Here is a 19994-nt window from a genome sequence, read left to right as displayed (position 1 = left end):
CAATAATTTTAATAATTCCAGAAGCTTTTTACAACTCTTTAAACCTCAACTACCATCATGTCAAAAAAGAAAATGTAAGTGGATATATAAAGTTATCTATGCCAAAATATCCCATTACACTTAAAATCTTTATTAGGAGGTCTAAGCTTTAGAATTGATTAAATCCAAGACATTGCATCAGTCACTTAAATTCCTAGAGTTTGGTAACTTTTTAAGTAGTGAGATCAAACTAGTTTTCCTAACTACATTATGGACTCCTAATGACAATCAAAAGTGAGGAAAAATTTTTGATAAGCATTGTTCCTATGCAAATGGATATTACTTATTTTTAGTTATTGGTATTAGAAAACAGCTCAGTCCCCACTGCTGTAAGACGGACTCTTGGCCGTCTAAAAAGATTTTTTTAGAGAGGGTACAGGTGGGGCGGGGGGCAGAGGGAGAAGCAGACTCCCCTCTGAGCAGGGAGCCTGACGTGAGGCTCTATCCCGGGACCCTGAGATCATGACCTGAGCCAAAGGCAGACGTTTAACCAACTGAGCCACCCAGGTGCCCAAAAGTAAACATCCTCTTACCATAAGATCCTTAGGGATCAATCCGTGACCTTGTATTATCCATATGTGAACCAACAAGTCTAACAGTCCCAGCCGGATAGAGGAATTCTCCTTTGCATAGGTTTATCATGAAATCTAGGTTTTCATTATTTTGCAGTACTATTTCACAAGGCTTTTGATGAGGAGGCCAGCTCTCCTAGTATCAGAGTGTTAGCAGAAGTAGTCACTGTGTAGTGTTTAAAGTGCTCATCGAATATCTATACAAGTCCTTTGCATGTACTGTCACTGAATGCTGATAAATTGATACGCAGTATATAATCTGTAAAGTCACAAGTGTCTATTGCTGTGCACTCTGGGCTGCGTATTCTATTAAAAGTATTTAAACATTGAATTATTTATATTATAGGAACATGGACTTGGAGGTTGCTCATAAATTCCAGGACCTCCCTGCCACCAGCTCTCCCAGCACCACCTCTACCCCTAGGAATTGCTCCTCCTCCTCCAACTCCTTTACCTCTACTAACTGGTATATTATTTTTTTTAAAGATTTTATTTATGTATTTGACAGAGAGATCGCGAGAGCAGGGACACAAGCAGGGGGAGTGGGAGAGGGAGAAGCAGGCTTCCCGCGGAGCAGGGAGCCCGATGCGGGGCTCGATCCCAGGACCCGGGGATCATGACCTGAGCTGAAGGCAGACGCTTAACAACTGAGCCCACCCAGGAGCCCCTACTAACTGGTATATTATATCCACTATTACCTTTGTTTAGGGATGTCCTGCTCCATAATCATACTGTCTGCTCTAAATTATGAAACGAAGCAGAAATAAATATATAAACCTGAACTCCATGTACTGATTCTTGAATAGCAGCACTAGATTCTCCAGACTGGAGTCTAATAATCAAAGGCAAAAACCCTGACTAGAGGTTTTTCCACAAAGTCAAATGATCAAAGGGCATCATCTTCTAGGCACTGGCTGTCATTAACGTGCAAGTAACTGCAGAGCTGTGTACAAGTATGGTATGATGTTAAGAGAATATGATTGCTGACTCTTTCCCTTTGTGAACTCACCATCTTATGTTTCTTTCAGTACAGTATCTAAATAATTGGAAACGCGATAGGGAACATGAAATTCGTGTAGAAGGTAAAAAGGAATTAAAGTGGTGTAAGGATAATTGTATTAGTTTCTTAGGGCTGCCACAACAAATTACCACAAACTGAGTGGTTTGTAACAACAAAAATTTCTCTCACAGTTCTGGGGGGCAGAAAAATTGAGGTGTTGGTAGGGCCACATTCCCTAGAAGCTACAGGAGACAATTTCTTCCTTGCCTTTTCCACCTTCCAGAACTTTTGGCATCCCTTGGTTCATGGCCACATATCTCTGTTCTATCTTCACATTGCCTTCTCTTTCTAGCGTCTGTGTGTAAGCTTCCATCGGCCAGAAGTAGATACATGTGGTTGCATTTATGGCCAACACTACCATGTTTGCATGTTGATCTTATATTCTGCACCTTTGAAAAATTCATTATCAGGATTTGACATGGTGACCTACAGTATTATCAAGTGTACATTTGAGTGACAAAACAAACCAATTAAAAGTCATGGGTCAGGGGTGCCTGGGTGGCTCAGTTGTTGGGCGTCTGCCTTTGGCTCAGGTCATGATCCCAGAGTCCTGGGATCGAGCCCCGCATCGGGCTCCCTGCTCAATGGGTAGTCTGCTTCTCCCTCTCCCACTCCCCCTGCTTGTGTTCCCTCTCTCGCTGTGTCTCTCTCTGTTAAATAAATAAATAAAATCTTTTTTTAAAAAAAAGGGTATTTTGTCAAGGGGTTATTCTGCATCAATTGAGATGATCATGTGGGTTTTCACCTTCATTCTATTTATGTGTATATTACATGGATTAATTTCCTCATGTTCATCCACCCTTGCATTCCTGGAGTAAAACTCATTTGATCTTGGTATATAATCTTTCTTTAAATATGCTTGGATTATGTTTGCTAGTATTTTGCTGAGGATTTTTATGTGTATAGTCAGACAAGATACTGGCCTGTAGTTTTCCTGTGTCATTTTTGCCTGGCTTTGGTACCAGGGTAATGCTGGTCTCAAAGAATGACATAGATGCTATGACAGTTAATCTTATGTGTGAACATGGCTAAGCCATGGCACCTAGATGTTTGGTCCAACACCAATCTAAATGGTGACGTGAAGATATTTTTAGATGAGATTAACATTTCAATCATTAAATCAGACTACTATCTACAAGACAGGTGAGCTTTATCCAATCAGTTGAAGGCCACAGGAGAAAAACAAAAGAAGTCCCACAAAGAAGAGGGAATTCTACCTCCACTCTGCCGTAACACTCCATCTCATGGATCTCAAGCATGCCAGCCTACCATGCAGATTTTGTACTTCTCAGCCTCAACTATCACACAAACCAATTTCATAAAATAAATCTCTCCATTTCTCTGTATGGCTCAATTTCTCTGGGGAGCCCTAATACAGATGTGTTCCCAATTTATTAGAAGATTTGAGGATTAGTGCCAGTTACTCTTTAAGTGGTGAAATTTCCCAGTGATTACATCTTGTCCTGGAATTGTATGTGATAGGAGATTTTTAACTACTTAATCAAAATATGTAACTGCTAAAGGTCTGTTAAGATCATCTATACATTCTTGAGTCAGCTTTGCGTACCTTGTGTGTTTCTACTAATTTTACCTTATTTAATTATTGAGTACAGTTGTTCATAATACAATCCAATCACCCATCTGATTTCTCTGACATAGGCCATAATGTCCCCTTACCTTACATTTTTAACTTCAGTTATTTCTATTTTCTCCATTCAGTCTAGCTAAAGATCTATCAATTTAATCTTTTCAAAGAACTGACTTTTAGTTTTCTTCTCCTATTCTGTATTTCCTTTATCCTTACCTTAATTATTTCCTTCTCTCTGCTTTTGCTTTGTGTTAGTTTGCTGATCTTCTGATTTCTAAGATTAAAAATCAACAGTTAGGTTGTTGATTTAAAGTCTCCTCTTTTTTTAAAATACGTGTTATACAATTATAATTCCCTCTGAGTACTGCTTTAACTGCAGTATATACCATACAATTTACTTCTTTAAAGTGAACAATTCAGTGGTTTTTAGCATATTCAGAGTTGTATACACATCAGCGAAAATCAATTCAGAAAGTACCCCAGCCCCAGACTCATTACCAGGCTTTCCCATTTCCCACCAACCCAATTTTATCACAAATGACATGGACATTTCAAGCCCTAAACACTGGCTCACAGTGATGGCCATTTTCCTTTGGAACTGCCTTGCAAGCTCCATCTCAGCCGAAGGCTTTAAAAGCTTATTAAGTAAGCAAGGGAGAGAAACAAAACAAGACCTGCACCCCTACCCCCTACCAATGGTGTACCCTGACCCAAAGAATTCAGAGTCCTATATCCTTAGGATCCTTCTCTATAAATGGATCCTCAGCTGACCAGCAGGTTATGTGACATGCAGGTAAATGGGCACCAACTTTCTCCTCTCTGGCCCCAAACAGACCCACTACATTGACTTTCTGGTGATGAAGGCATTTACTCCAGGATGTGGCTGACTTACAGTTTGACCAACCGATTTCCTCTGGGTGGACAATGACACTGGAAAACGTATCCGGTCATGTGCTCTCGAACTCTGGTAAACAGAAACCTGTCTGCAGCCTCAGAGCCACTCCTGTCATAGAAGAGGATGAAAAGAGAAATCTAAAGTCCAAAGAGAAGGGACACATGAAATAACCTATGTTCCTGCCCCCAGGCAGAGACAAGGCACCCTACCCGGGGTAGCTGTAAGAAAAGGACAGGTTCAAGCGGAACAGGACGTTTACTCTGGCAAGATGTGCCAAGGCCACCTAGATGCTGGGACAGCAGCCAAAGACAAAAGAATGTATATTATTCTGTGAGCATTGTGGAGGCAAAAACAGGTGAAATGTAGATGGCCCTCTGTGTCTGATTGTTGTCAATGGCATTCAACGCTAAAACATACACAATGAAAAACGACAAGAGGTTCCCAATGCAGGAAGGGGATTAGAAGACAGATGGACAAATTGGGAACGGTCCCCAAGCAATGGTTAAGAGCTTTTGCTTTGACTGGGAGAAATTTCTACCCACAGTAGCATCTCCAAGGCATTACGGAAAAGTACAGGAGTTTGGAAATACGTATTTCCATATACACACGATTTATATATGTACGAATAAACGAATGACTGGGGGTTTGAGGGTAGAGTACAGACATTCTCTCAAGAACTGCTTCTTAGAAAAGGCTGCTGAACAAATGATCCTCATCAAGGTCATAACTGTGTAGACGGAGCCACGGGGCCACTGTCCCATGGACCTCACCGCCCCCTACCTGTCCACAACCATCCTGGGGGCACCCAACGGCAAAGTGACTGCCTGAGGCTCCTGGAGGTGAGCCTGGGCAATCCACCTCCCCTCTTCTAACCAGACCTGGACCTTATCAGTTCCTCTTGCTGCCATAATTGCCTATTCCCTCTAGGGCTGGCTCCTGAGCCCTAAAGCTAGATGTAGTACTTGGCTGAGCACAGAAGAGAGGCAATACCTCAAGGAGAACAGGGGACCACACAGGTCATCCTGACACCTATTGCTATAAATTAATGTCCTTGGAAAACAAGGATTCTGCCCCAGAACACCCATATGGATCTCCAGCCACAAGAATGCAGAGAAAACAGGGTCCCTGTTGCTAGGAAATGCAGGCTTAAAACTCTGAGATGTGGTGGTGGATGTATTCCTTGAGTGTCTATATGGATATTCCTACTGCCAGCAAGAAACCCAAAGGAAAAAACCAGGACCTGCCCCAACAGCCTAGTAGAGTCAACCCCACTTGAAAAGCATGGATGACCTTTAACACCAGCCTCCCCCACCGCCCCCAACCGGGGGCCTTTTCTGATTCTCAAAAGGCTGAGCAGCCACACTTGCAAAAGCCGTGTGTTGGCACTTCTGGAGCAACAGTGCCATCAGGGGGATACTTTCTGGGCAAAGCCTGCAGATGCTGTGTGTGGATCCTCTGAGGAAGCCCTATGGTGGGAAGGAGGGTGGGACTGGGGCACCCAGAACATTCTGGATCAGACCTAGCAGCCTGGCAACCTCCAATATCAGTGAGGGAACACAGGATGGACGGAGCTGGGCTCCGGCTACAAAGAATGCAGGCCTCCCCAGGCTGTGGGGGCGTGGCCTCGGCAGCCGCCATGTTAAGAACCCAGTCCCTGAAGCTCATAATCCAGGTCATCTGGCATGTGGATCCTCGGCTTCAGTCCAAAGCAAGTTCGGCCAGTGGAGTTCCTCGGGTCTCAGGGCAACAAGGAACCCAGGACTGGAGTGCCCAGGCCAAGACACCACAGGAACAGGAGAAAGGGGAGGTGACAGCCACCTTGTCAGGGCAGCATTTTGCAAACAGGATAAAGAATTTCCTTGGGGCGCCTGGGTGTCTCAGATGGTTAAGCGTCTGCCTTCGGCTCAGGTCATGATCCCAGGGTCCTAGGATCCAGCCCCACATTGGGTTCCCTGCTCAATGGGGAGCCTGCTTCTCCCTCTCCCTCTGCCTCTCCTGCTTATGCTCTCTCTATCTCTGTGTCTCAAATGAATAAATAAAATCGTAAAAAAAAAAAAAAATTTTCTTGATGATTTTGGTAGTAGGCCCAGACAAGGAAGAATAATGCCAGTGCAACACAAGTTAGAGCTAGAGTTGTTTACTTTGGTCCCACTAAAAAGAATCTGAGGCCCAGGCCCCACTGTATCCCAGACAGCCCTACCTGTCCCATATGACAAAGGGTGTGGATATGCACTAAGGATGGGAGGGAACAGGAGCAGACGTGACCAGGATTAGTATCTTGAGGTGGACATCATCCCCCAAAGTGAGAGAATCCAGGTATTCTCCTCACACACTTCAGGAACTTTGCAGCCCAGGAACACCATATTCCATAGCAACCTCCCAATATACAGATGTATGAACTGGATCCTCTTTGTGAAGACTCCTGGGATTTCCCACGTGGTGTATATGTTCTGTGGTGCACCCATAGGCCTGCAGCAGGGGCAGACAGAGACCACTTTATTTTTTTTTTATCATTCTTTTTCTAGAGAGAGCATGAGAAAGAGCAGGAATGGGTCGGTGGGGGTGGGGGGAAGCAGAGGGAGAGAATCTTAAGGAGGCTCCACACCCAGCAGAGCCCAATGTGGGGCTCTATCCCACAACCCTGAGATCATGACCTGAACCAAAATCGAGATGGACCCTTAACCGACTCAGCCACTCAGGCGCCCCAAATGGAGACCACTTTAAGCTAGGGAGAAATCAGACCATATACATCAGGACCTGGCCCCAAGGTGAGGAAAACAGGTTGAACACAAAAGGTTCAACCCCCTGGGCCTACCCAGGCCAAATGTGTTCTCTTGCCTAATGGAAGGGACACATGGCCAAATACCCACAGCCCCCTGGCCTGGGCTCCTTTGGAGCCGATTTTTCTAGTCCTGTCCAGACATGGCAGCCACCAAGATCCCAAACCTTTGCTCCCTGTGTCAGACCTCCAGGTTTGGAGACCAAGATCCTGTATCCGTGCCTGTCTCTGATGCTCCCATGGCCTGACTCAGCTTTGCGCCACGCTTACCCCTGTGCCTAGTGGACCTCTTCACCTCCCAGGGACACCGTCCTTCTCCCATGCCTCACTCCTTTGTCACTCCTCCCCAGGAAGTGATGGTACAAGGTTTGCCAGATTTGCAAAAGCATTTCCTCTTGATGGCAGTATTGCACCAAAAATGCGGACCTGCCCCTCCATCCGAGGCCCCTCCCTCCACCCTTTGCTAACAGAAAAACTGGCAGCCTGTGTGCAGCCTGGCTAACACAAGGTGGCTCACCCATGATGGCCACTTTGGGGTAAAGGGACACAAGCCTCAAAGTCTGGCGCTCCATCCTGCAGGGCCTGGTCTCTCTAGCATCCTCCTGGACTTCATGACACGAAAGCAGTGACTCCCCATCTAGGCACACTAGCAGTGGACCTGAAAAGTATCCATGGCTATTTCTTTGCACTCCACGTTTGTCTCAGACATCTGGAAACACAATGAAGATAGGAAGAGAGGTACAGCCAGTGCCCCGTGGAGCACATACTTCCAGAACATTCTCCCCAGTCACTGAGAGCAGTCTAAATGGGAAACACCTAGCAGCCAGACACGAAGGTCTGCAGCAGCCCACTGTCACTGGAGTCAAGAGGAAGACGAATCACCCACAGCAAGAGAGACAATGGACAGGGCCTGAGGACCTAGCTCTTCTCCAGTGGTGGCCCCCGGGTTCTGGAATGGATGGTGACACGCAGGTCAGATGGGAAGGCAGCCTGACACTGTACCACAGATGCCAAAGCCCCAGGATGAAGAGAGAAGAGTAGCAAGAAAGAAAAGAGAACCTAGTGTCCAAAGAGAAAGGACAACTGAAATAGCCTATGCCTCTGCCCCCAGGAAGGATCCAAGGCACCAGACACTGGGTACTGTTATAAAAGAAATATAAAGGATCAAGTATAACAGGACATTGATTTTGTACAGATGTGCCAAAGCCAGGGGACTTCCTGGCTGTGAGAGCAGTCAAATGCAAAAGAGTGTTATTACTACAGGAGCTTTAGGGAGTCAGGGCAAGGGAAATGGAGAATGCCCTCTCTATCTGTTGGATTTCATTATCATTGAACCCCAAAAGATTCATGACAAAAATTAAGTGGTCCCCACTGAGGGGTGGAGGATGAAAGATGGAGACAACTTGGGAGCAGCCATCACACAAGGGTAAGGATTTCTGCTTTGATTTGGAGAAATTTCTTTCCACACTGGCATCTCCAGGCAGTTATACGGAAGAGTACAGAAGGGAAATTTTACATGCAGTTGACAGCTGAGTAACATGGGGGTTGGAAGCTGACAAGTCCACTCGCCCAGTTGAAAATCCATGTACAACTTTTCATTCTCCCTGAAACCTAATAACAATGGTTGACCAGAGGTCTCTCCAATTACATAAACAATTAACACTTACTTTGTAGCTGTCACTTGTGTATTCTTACAGTAAAGTGAGTTAGAGAGAAATTTTAAGAAAAGCATAAGGAAAACACATTTACAGTGCTGTATTGCATTTATTGAAAAATATCTGCATACTTAAATGCCTTATGCAATTCAGGTCAATGCAATTCAAACCCATGGTCTTCAAGGGTCAACTGTGCATGTAACACACAGACACTTCTATGTGTATGTATGTATTTACAAATGAATGAATGAATGGTGAATGAAAGTGGATTTTCCAAGTGGAATACGGACACATTCCCAAGGATGGTGTCCCAGCAGGGTCTCCTGAACAGAGTGGCCCTCACCCAGGTCATCTGTGTGGATAGAGTCACTGGGCTCTCCACCTGTCCCGTGGACCCTAACACCCTGCACCCACCCACAACCATCCTGGGGCACATGATGGCAGAGTGACTGCCTGAGGCTCCTGGAGGTGAGCCTGAGCAACCCACCTCCCTTCCTCTAACCAGACCTGGACCCTGTCATTTCTTCTTGCTGCCACAATGGCCCACACCCTCTAGGGACTGCTCCTGAGCCCTTAAGCTGGATGAAATAGCTGGAGGAGTACAGAAGACAGGCCGATACCTCAAGGAGAAAAGGGGACATCAAGAACTTGTGCCACCGTTATGAACCAATGTCCTCAGAAAGCAAGGATTCTGCCCAAACACTCCCACGTGGAAGTCTAGTCACAAGTGTACCAAAACAACAACCACAGGGTCCCTGCTCCCAGGAAATGTGTACATAAAACTCCTGGAGAGACATAGATCCAAGCATGCGCGGATTCCTTTGGCTGTCATCACAGGTACATTCCTATTGCCAATAAGCCCAACAGGAAGAGCCACTACCTCCCAGCACCCCAGGATAGCAACCCTATTTGGGGTTAGATGGCTTCTGGGCCTCCATGAGCCCTTTTTAATACACAAAAGGGAGGAGGGAAGGCCCCACAGCAACCAAGCATGGCTTTTCTGGAGCAACAGTGCCATCAAGTGGAACCTTTTTGAGCAAGGCCTGCAGCATCTTTCTGTGCTGCTGCTCAGAAAGGCCTGGGATGGGAGGAAGGGTGGGTCTGGGGCACCCACAAGCTTCTGGGCTGGACACAGCGAATGGGCACACCTCCAGAATCAGCGGGGAAGCGACACAGGGCGGACGGAGCTGGGCTCACCCAACAAGGAGCCCCAGTGCACCAGGCTGCCTACCCTCAGGCCTCTAGCCTCCCCGGCCTGCGGGGGCGTGGCCTCAGCAGCCGCCATGTTAAAGAAACAAAGAGCGCTGAGGCTCCTACTCCCAGACATCTGGCCTGTGGAACCTTGCCTTTGATGCGGAGGTGAGCATGGTCAGTGTGGGGTCCCAGGGCCATGGGGAACCCAGGACTGGACGCTCCAGCCTCAAAAACCATATGATCCCGGGAAGGGTAGGAGGTGGTCACCCTCTCAGGGGCAGCATTTTGCATGAAAGATGGAGAACTGGATCATTTGGTACTAGACCCAGACAAGAAAGAGCAATTCAGATTGCAGGTTAGAGCTAGAGTTATATTTTTTATATTTTGTATTTTGTCTTCCACTTAAAAGAGTCCGGGTGCCATGCCCCACAGTACCTAAGAAGGCCTAACTTGTCACATAAGACACAGGATGTAGATACGCACTCACCATATGATGGGCTGGGACAGGACATGCTGGGACAAGTTTCACTACATCATATTCCCGACTGGGTGGATCCAGGTCTCTTTTCTGCACTTGTGGTCAGAAATGCTGTAGCCCAGAACCACCCTATTCCTTGGCCTCCTTCCCTGTGTATGGGTGTATGACCCAGGTCCTCTTCTTTGAGGAGACTCCGGAGATTTCCCACACAGGGTCCATGTTCTATGGGTAGAGCCATCAGCCCTGCCCAGAAGAGCACGCTAAGACCATTTTATTTTTATTTTTTTAAAGCTCTACACCCAACGTGGGGCTCAAATTCACAACCCTGAGATCAAGAGTCACATGCTCTACTGAGTGACCTAGCCAGGTTCTCCAAGACCACTTTAAACTGGGACTAAACAGATCATATGTTGGGACCTGAACCCAAGGCTTGGCAAAGGTTGACCTCCCCCGAAAGCATAAGCCCACATAAGGACAGCTAGACCCACATTCAAGTGACTCACACGTATGAAATGAAGGGGCAGGGAACGGGTTTCAGCACCCTTCCAAGAGGGGTGAAAACAAGGGGCGTGTGTGGAGGAAGTAGAGCCTGGAGACTTGCTCCCCTACTGACACCCAATAGGTAAGAGCTAGGCAAAGAGCATGAGCCACCCAAGAGGGTCTTCCAGAAGTGAGTTATAGGGACAGTCACGGTCTAGGAGAAAAGGCTGTGTGCCTGGGAGGATGCGCCTCGATCCTGTCTTTGGCGGACATGCTTCATCTGTGGCCCTCCTCGGGGAGAGGAGGGTTGGGTTCTCTCAACCCAACAGCTCTGAGTTTTAGGCAGTGTCTTCAGACCTCTTGGTGATTCCCCCACTGTGGGAACAAGCATGGGGTTGAGGCCTGGAGAGCCAGGGGTGAATGGAAGCCAGGACCGTCCCTTCTCATTCCATGTGTGAGTCTCAGGACTTCTGAATTCAAGTGACTGGCCAGGGTGTCCTCATTATTCTGCTCCTCTCCTGTCCTCTGCTCTTAGGGAGGTGGCTCCAGGAGCCCTGCAGACAGGATTGTGCCATAATCCTTGGTGACCCCAGGTGATGGCACCCCAGCTGCTAATTCCATTTCAGGCTCAGCAGAAGGTATCTTTCAACCCTGACTCATTTGTCCGGAGGGCAGTTCTCTTCTGGACTCTGAGGGCTCTCATTCTTTGTCAGGTCCCTTCGGCACTGGGTAGTCAGGCTCCATATCTAATCCTGGGTTCAACAGAGGTTCATCACTTAGCACGTTTCTATAGCAGCAACAGAAGTCCCACTCTAGAGCTCTTAGTGGTCTGGCTTGGCTTGCTAAGAAGAGACATCCAAGGCATTGCGCCCACACAGGCTAAACTTGCTTTTGCACTGAGGGAAAGGTGAATGTGGCCAAAGACCCCCAAAACGCTGACCAGGGCTCCTTCGGAGAGAATTCCTCTAGATTGGCACAGGCATGGGGGCCCCAAGGGTCCTGAGGCTTGGCTTCCTATGTGGGGCCAGCCAAGAATCCATGCTATGTGATTTTGCTTATGCCTGTCTCTGGAGTTTCCAAGGTCTCACTTGGCTTTGGGCTTCACTCTCCCTAGTGCCTAGTGGATCTCTTGGCATCCTGGGGACCCTCTTCCTTGGCCCACACTTCATTCTTCTTACTCCTCCCCAGGAGCAAGGTTATTATGATATCCAATTCGTTATTTTGGAGGCAGTATTGCACCAGAAATGCCAAACCACCCCTTCACTCAAAGTCCTCTCACTTCACCCATAGCTAAGGGAGAAAAAAAACCCCAACTAGGTGCCCTCTAGTTGACACAAGAAGTTTCACCATCATAGCCACACTGGGGCTGGTAGATGTTTGCCTCAAAGTCTAGCGCTCCAACCTGCAGAACCTGGTCTACGTAGCGTCCTCTTTGCCTGCCTTCATGACAAAAATGCAATTACTCCCCAATGAGAAACCTCAGTGACCTACAAGAACATATCTGTGGATATTTCATTATCATCCTAGGTTTCTCGAAGAGCTCAAGAAACATGCTGAGTGTAGGCCAGTAGCAGACACAGTGGAGCACGAGACTATCAACATGGAAAATTGTAAGAAGTCACTGAAAGGCCAGCCTGATCAAGGGGCCTCAAAAAAGCAAACACAAATTCTTTGGTGAGCAATGGAAACCAGCACTGCGATCAAGAAGTCCAACAACCCTGCAAAAAAGATGGAAGCACAAGAAAGACATGCCTCTAGTCTCATGGAGCCTCCAAGGATCAGGCATAGACACTAGCACAAACGAGTTAGTCTGGAGGACAAAAAAGAGCCCCAACAAAATTGACTAACTTACCTCAGGACTGGGCCAAGTGAAATCTCTAAACACAAGCGAAGAAAATCAAACATGGGAAACAACAAAGTGTGCATATCCTTCTGATGACCTGAAGATTCTATGAGTCCTAATTATTCGCTGACCAAAAGAGAGCAGTGTTACAAACTGCCATACCCCTCTTTACAAAGGTTATAGCAGGACCAAGAGAAAGGTTTCAAGGGCTCTGGGAAACACAAGGCCAATTATGCTTCCACTCCTAGGGGAAGAGGCACACGGTCAAAACCACACTTGGAAAAGACCCACAGCACAAAGGAAGGGAACATCTACTCATCCAGACATACCCAAAGAAAAATGCCACAGGTTCCAAAGCTACAATATCCCAAACCAAACACTGAGGGCACAAAGGGCTTCATGCTTTGCCCTGCTTTACCTCTATAGAGCCTCAAAGGTTGGGAAGGAAGTTTGGCAACGCTGGGAGTTGGAAAATTGCACATAAGTTCCCTATGCTGTCCCAAATAAAAATCGAACTTTACTCCCAGGCAAAAAGCAGCGCAAGGTTCACTAAATAAGAGAGGAGTTCTACTTGATATCAGTACTACACCAAGAATGCTCACGGGCCCTTCAGCCACGGCCTCTCCCTCTCCCGCCTGCCCCGAGTGGAGAGGCCCAGCAGTGACCTGGGAGTCCCAGGCGGGACTGGAGACGGGCCCTACCTCCGTGGCACCACATCCCACCCCCCCCCGCAACTGCCCCGAGGTGCAGAGCTCCCCCGGGGCAACCTGGGAGGTTCCAGGGACGGGTAGCGGGACAGAGCGCGAGGTCCCGGTGCCCTGCGGGTCGGGCACGGGAAGCCAGGGCTCGGCACCCTGGCGGCCGCCATGTCTGGGCGGACGAGACGGGTGCAAGCCAGCCCGGAGGGGGAAGGAGCACCCAGCCGGGGAGGGGCGCCAGGGAGGCCTTGGGCCCACGCGCGTTGGGTGGCCGCCGAGCCCCTTCCCCAAGGAGCCAGAGCAGGGTCGGTCTGGGAGGGCCCAGGGCCCTGATGTCCCTGCGTCCTGTTCTGAGGATCAGGTGTGGAGGCTAGCCACCCGGTGTCCAGGGACCTGGAGGGTGAGGTGGTCTCGGGAGACGGCGGGGTAGGGGTGGGGAAGATAGTGGTGGCGGACACCAGGAGGAGAGGAGTCCAGGAGGGACAGGCCCATCCCGGGACGAGCCAAAGTGGAAGCACCAACAGCCTCCTTAGCCGTTCTCTCCACCCCTTCCCCATCCCCGCGGCCACCAACCGCCCCCCCCCCACAAACCAGGCCTGGGCCCACGAAGCCCTCGCCTGACACACACAGGGCAGCTGCACCGCCATCTGCAGGGGCTTCCCCGCCTCTGGCGTCTGGCGGAGGCCGGGCCCCAGTGCTCCCCCACCCAAGTCGAGGCCGAGCCGCCCGGCCGAGGCGTCTGAGTTTGCACACTTCGCGTTCTGGGCCACACCTTCCCCAACACGCCACCAGGGCGGGCAGGGCAACGACAAGGAACAGCCGGCTGGCTGGCTCTTGCCTCTGCGTCCCAATGCCACGCTTGCTTCAGAGCTGGCCGTCAACGGACCAGTGTGGAGTGCGTGTCAAAAGGGCCAGGCACCTTGGGACCGCGGGCCCCTTCTCTCCCGCCTGGGGCTCCGACTTCACTCCCAGGCACGCCACGGGCCGTGGGCTCACGGGACCCGCAGACCAGTTCCGCTTGATGGCAGTATTGCTCCACGGACACCAACCGGCCCTTCCCCCAGGGCCTCTCCCTCCGCCCCTCGCCGAAGAAAAAAGGCCAAGCCCTGGCCACCGGCTCCAACATGGCGGCTCCCATGTCCCCGTCCCCCCAAACCCACCCCCCACCCGCAGCTCTGCTCTCGTGCGGGAGCACACTCCCGGATCTGAGGCTGCGTGGCTCGGAGCCTCGTCCCCTCTGGCTCCACGTAGCCTGCCGAAAAGCAAAGGCGAGGCCCAGCGAGGTTCACCGAGACTCCCGGCAGTGGCCATAAGCCCCTCCGGGCCTCCATCTTTACCCGCGCAGCTCTGCAGGACGCCTCAGGAGACACACTGGTCTGCTCGTGGGCCCAGAGCCCCAGCCACCCCTAGCCAGTCGGTGCCCGATCCTCCGTCAGGACTCCCCCAGAGGCCAGCGTGACCCTGAGGCCTGCAGCGGCCAGACACAAAGGTCGGCGGAGGCGGTAACACGGGCACCGACCGTGGGGTCGGCAGTGAGGTCCACCTCCAACGGCCCGAGGACGGAGGGGTCCCGAGCACCCGGCCCATGGCCCGTGGCCTCTCGTCACCGCCGTCCCGCCGCTCCCCCCACAAACGGGATTCCGACGTGGACCCTGGCCCACACGGGTCGGTGCGGAGGGCAGCCGGCAGCGGCACCAGGGTCGCCAAAGCGGCCCGGTGCCTGGCCCAGGCTGCGCCTCGGGACAGCTCCCACGGGAGGGGGCAGGCCAGGGACGGGCCAGCCCCACGTGTGCCCCTGCTCTCCAGGACCCGGGCCTTTCCCAGCAGAGCGGGACCGGGCCAATGCACCCCACTGCTGCTCTTCTCTCCCCTCGATCGGCCCGGATCCTGGGGTGGACACCTCACGGTCCCTCTCAAGTGCGCCCTCACAACCCGCCTCTCGTGCCTGGGGCATAGAAGGGGAGAAAAACCACACACACACACACACACACACACACACACACACACTACGAACACGCTCGAAAACACACTTGCACTCACAGACACGCGCTCACGCTACTTCACGTGAACGGACGCATGCACGCACACGCTCACACACGCACCGTCCCCCAGAAACAACGGTGGATCACAGTTGGAGGTCACCCTTTTCCAAACCTCAGGAGGTGGCCCGCACAACCCACAGCAAGCGCCCGAGTAGGTGAACGACAGGTGTCCGATTCTACCCCAGTCCCTGCGCCCGAGGGCATAACGGCGCTCCTTTCGAGCACGCGGGGCCCTCTCCCTGCTCTAGAATGGCACGAGGCGCGTCCAACTTCAACCCTTGGGGAACACTTTTGCTTCCGGCCCTGCTTCGCCCCGGACTCGGCCCGAGCGGCCCACCACCTCACTCTTCCCAGGGCAGGGAGCAGATATTCATTCGGTCCCTCCCGTGGCAAGCAACACACCACCCCACTCGCAAACCACCCCCGCTCCCCGTCCTCCACCTCCAGAGGGTCCTTCCGGTCCCTTCCCACGCCTCAGTTCTGCGAACCCTGGCTGAACGACACCCTGTTGGGACACAAACCCTGCTGACCTGGGAGACTCACGCCACGAGGGCTGGGGCCTGACCGGGGCTGGCGGTGGGGGGAGAGGGAAGATGCACCAGAGGGGCTCCGTTCTTTCAGCATGGAGCCACGGGGCCCCGCAAAGAGACGCGTCCACCCCAAGACAGCCCGGCACGGGCCAAGTCGGAAGTGGGCCCGCGGCACCGGTCCAGGCACGCACGCACGCCCGCCCACCTCCCGGGCCCACGTCAAGGGAGCCAGAGCGGCGCGCGGTCGCGAGTAGGGAGCCAGAGCGTCCACCGCCCCTCTGGGGGTCGCCTGCGTCCCCACGCTCCTCTCCCCAGACCTGCGCTAGGCCCGGGCCGGCCTCAAGTCCAAAGGGTCATCCCGGACACTGTCACCTGCCCGGCCTTCCAAGCAGGCTGGCAGACAGTTTCCCACCACCCCCCCAACCCCCCCAACCCCCCCCCCCGGCCCGGCTGAAACCCCCGGTCTCCGTTCTCCGAGGCCTGCCACCCACTCTAGGGATTCCCTCCCGCCCACAAAGCAAAGGCCTGAGCACCCTCGGAGCGCAGGCAGGAGCCACGGAAGACCCCCAAGTGGGGATGCGCCGCCTCGGGAAGGGAGGGCCTGGCTCCGAGAGCAGTCAACCGCCCGGACGGTCGGGGTCGCGCCAAGGGAGGCGACGCAGGTGCCCCCTAGCTCAGCTGGGTCGGCACTGGGTTCGCGGTCGGCTCGCCAGACACAGTGCGGGCACGGGCCCCCCGGTACCCCACGGGGCCCAGGTCGGGAATGGTGACAGAGGCCACGGATACCCTCCCCGGGGACCGCTCGAACCCTCAAGGACCTCATCCTTCGGATTCACCGCATCGACACCCACCTTCCCCACCTGGAGTCAAGAGTAGGCCAGCGAAGCCCCGCTCCTTGACCTCGGGCCCAGGGTGAACCAGTTGCTCCCCTCTGGGTAGGCCCCCGAGACGGCAAGCAGGGCGGCCGACCGTTCCGGGGACCCAAGCTCTGCGGGGGCCGCTGCTGGCGCCGGGGCCCAAAGGGCGCGTGCACGCCGCCGGGCTCTCGGGCAAGGGCTGGGGGACAAGGAGAGCCAGGGGGTCAACACCGGGGTGCCCCTGGCCAAGAAGGAGGTGAGCATGCACAGCCTCTCCCTTCACGTCCTCCCTCCTCCCTACCCCCCCCGCACCCCCCACCCCCCGGTCCCCTTCACACACACACTAAGGGGCTTTCTGGGAGCTGACGTGCGCGAGGAGAAGGGGCAACAGGTGCCTTCACGCACTCGGTCGGGGTGGTGGTGGTGGACCTGTGCGGATGCTTGGGCACACGTGTGCGGGGGAAGGCACGACCCATCCCCGACCTTCCTTCCACGCGTGAGGCTACTGGGACAGCTGGGGTCTCCGCTAAGGTCGGCCCGTGTGCTCCAGAGCGGGAGCCTCCCTCGTGGCCATGGCAGACGGGTGCCTGGCTGTGGGTCCATCTGGGCACACGGGGTTCGGCCCGCTGCCCAGGGGACGAGGCTCCGCTCCCTGGAGCCCCAGAAGCGGGAATGCTCCCCTCCGCCACAGCGGCCGAGACGTGGGAGCCGCCATGTTGGAGCCAGGGAGGGTGGACACTGGCCTGGCCTTTTCTTTTCGTTTTCTTTCTGGCGTGGCCTTTTTTCTTCGCCAAAGGGCGGAGGGAGAGGCCCGTGGGGGAAGGGACGGTTGGCATCCGTGGTGCAATACTGCCATCAAGCGGAACTCCTCGGCGGTCCCGTGAGCCCCGCGCTGCGCCCGCCCCGAGTGGAGAGGCCCAGCAGTGACGTGGGAGTCCCAGGCGGGACTGGAGACGGGCCCTACCTCCGTGGCACCACATCCCACCCCCCCCCCCGCAACTGCCCCGAGGTGCAGAGCTCCCCCAGGGCAACCTGGGAGGTTCCACGGACGGGTAGCGGGACAGAGCGCGAGGTCCCGGTGCCCTGCGGGTCGGGCACGGGAAGCCAGGGCTCGGCACCCTGGCGGCCGCCATGTCTGGGCGGACGAGACGGGTGCAAGCCAGCCCGGAGGGGGAAGGAGCACCCAGCCGGGCCAGGGGCGCCAGGGAGGCCTTGGGCCCACGCGCGTTGGGTGGCCGCCGTGCCCCTTCCCCAAGGAGCCAGAGCAGGGTCGGTCTGGGAGGGCCCAGGGCCCTGATGTCCCTGCGTCCGGTTCTGAGGATCAGGTGTGGAGGCTAGCCACCCGGTGTCCAGGGACCTGGAGGGTGAGGTGGTCTGCAGAGGCGGCGGGGTAGGGGAGGGGAAGATAGTGGTGGCGGACACCAGGAGGAGAGGAGTCCAGGAGGGACAGGCCCATCCCGGGACGAGCCAAAGTAGAAGCACCAGCAGCCTCCTTAGCCGTTCTCCCCACCCCTTCCCCGTCCCCGCGGCCACCAACCGCCCCCTCCCCCCCCAAACCAGGCCTGGGCCCACGAAGCCCTCGCCTGACACACACAGGGCAGCTGCACCGCCATCTGCAGGGGCTTCCCCGCCTCTGGCGTCTGGCGGAGGCCGGGCCCCAGTGCTCCCCCACCCAAGTCGAGGCCGAGCCGCCCGGCCGAGGCGTCTGAGTTTGCACACTTCGCGTTCTGGGCCACACCTTCCCCAACACGCCACCAGGGCGGGCAGGGCAACGACAAGGAACGGCCGGCTGGCTGGCTCTTGCCTCTGCGTCCCAATGCCACGCTTGCTTCAGAGCTGGCCGTCAACGGACCAGTGTGGAGTGCGTGTCAAAAGGGCCAGGCACCTTGGGACCGCGGGCCCCTTCTCTCCCGCCTGGGGCTCCGACTTCACTCCCAGGCACGCCACGGGCCGTGGGCTCACGGGACCCGCAGACCAGTTCCGCTTGATGGCAGTATTGCTCCACGGACACCAACCGGCCCTTCCCCCAGGGCCTCTCCCTCCGCCCCTCGCCGAAGAAAAAAGGCCAAGCCCTGGCCACCGGCTCCAACATGGCGGCTCCCATGTCCCCGTCCCCCCAAACCCACCCCCCACCCGCAGCTCTGCTCTCGTGGGGGAGCACACTCCCGGTTCTGAGGCTGCGTGGCTCGGAGCCTCATCCCCTCTGGCTCCACGTAGCCTGCCGAAAAGCAAAGGCGAGGCCCAGCGAGGCCCAGCGAGGTTCACCGAGGCTCCCGGCAGTGGCCATAAGCCCCTCCGGGCCTCCATCTTTACCCGCGCAGCTCTGCAGGACGCCTCAGGAGACACACTGGTCTGCTCGTGGGCCCAGAGCCCCAGCCACCCCTAGCCAGTCGGTGCCCGATCCTCCGTCAGGACTCCCCCAGAGGCCAGCGTGACCCTGAGGCCTGCAGCGGCCAGACACAAAGGTCGGCGGAGGCGGTAACACGGGCACCGGCCGTGGGGTCGGCAGTGAGGTCCACCTCCAACGGCCCGAGGACGGAGGGGTCCCGAGCACCCGGCCCATGGCCCGTGGCCTCTCCTCACCGCCGTCCCGCCCCTCCCCCCACAAACGGGATTCCGACGTGGACCCTGGCCCACACGGGTCGGTGCGGAGGGCAGCCGGCAGCGGCACCAGGGTCGCCAAAGCGGCCCGGTGCCTGGCCCAGGCTGCGCCTCGGGACAGCTCCCACGGGAGGGGGCAGGCCAGGGACGGGCCAGCCCCACGTGTGCCCCTGCTCTCCAGGACCCGGGCCTTTCCCAGCAGAGCGGGACCGGGCCAATGCACCCCACTGCTGCTCTTCTCTCCCCTCGATCGGCCCGGATCCTGGGGTGGACACCTCACGGTCCCTCTCAAGTGCGCCCTCACAACCCGCCTCTCGTGCCTGGGGCATAGAAGGGGAGAAAAACCACACACACACACACACACACACACACACACACACACTACGAACACGCTCGAAAACACACTTGCACTCACAGACACGCGCTCACGCTACTTCACGGGAACGGACGCATGCACGCACACGCTCACACACGCACCGTCCCCCAGAAACAACGGTGGATCACAGTTGGAGGTCACCCTTTTCCAAACCTCAGGAGGTGGCCCGCACAACCCACAGCAAGCGCCCGAGTAGGTGAACGACAGGTGTCCGATTCTACCCCAGTCCCTGCGCCCGAGGGCATAACGGCGCTCCTTTCGAGCACGCGGGGCCCTCTCCCTGCTCTAGAATGGCACGAGGCTCGTC

At 54.4% G+C, this 19994-nt stretch overlaps 1 long non-coding RNA gene across 1 annotated transcript in view; it reads right to left on the bottom strand.

The window, feature by feature from the left end:
* The window catches only part of LOC118529781 (uncharacterized), a 72848-nt gene that overhangs the window by 473 nt on the left and 52381 nt on the right, over window positions 1–19994 (bottom strand). Inside the window, exons 4-5 of the long non-coding RNA XR_013444505.1 lie at window positions 4152–4262; window positions 3476–3533 (exon numbers count right to left, since the gene is read on the bottom strand). This is a non-coding gene — a long non-coding RNA (uncharacterized LOC118529781). The remainder of the gene's footprint in view (window positions 1–3475; window positions 3534–4151; window positions 4263–19994) is intronic.

Source organism: Halichoerus grypus, chromosome X (assembly GCF_964656455.1).
Source record: "Halichoerus grypus chromosome X, mHalGry1.hap1.1, whole genome shotgun sequence".
NCBI lineage: Eukaryota > Metazoa > Chordata > Mammalia > Carnivora > Phocidae > Halichoerus > Halichoerus grypus.
The sequence above is the reverse complement of the archived record's forward strand: the minus strand, read 5'-3'. Positions and strand labels throughout refer to the sequence as shown.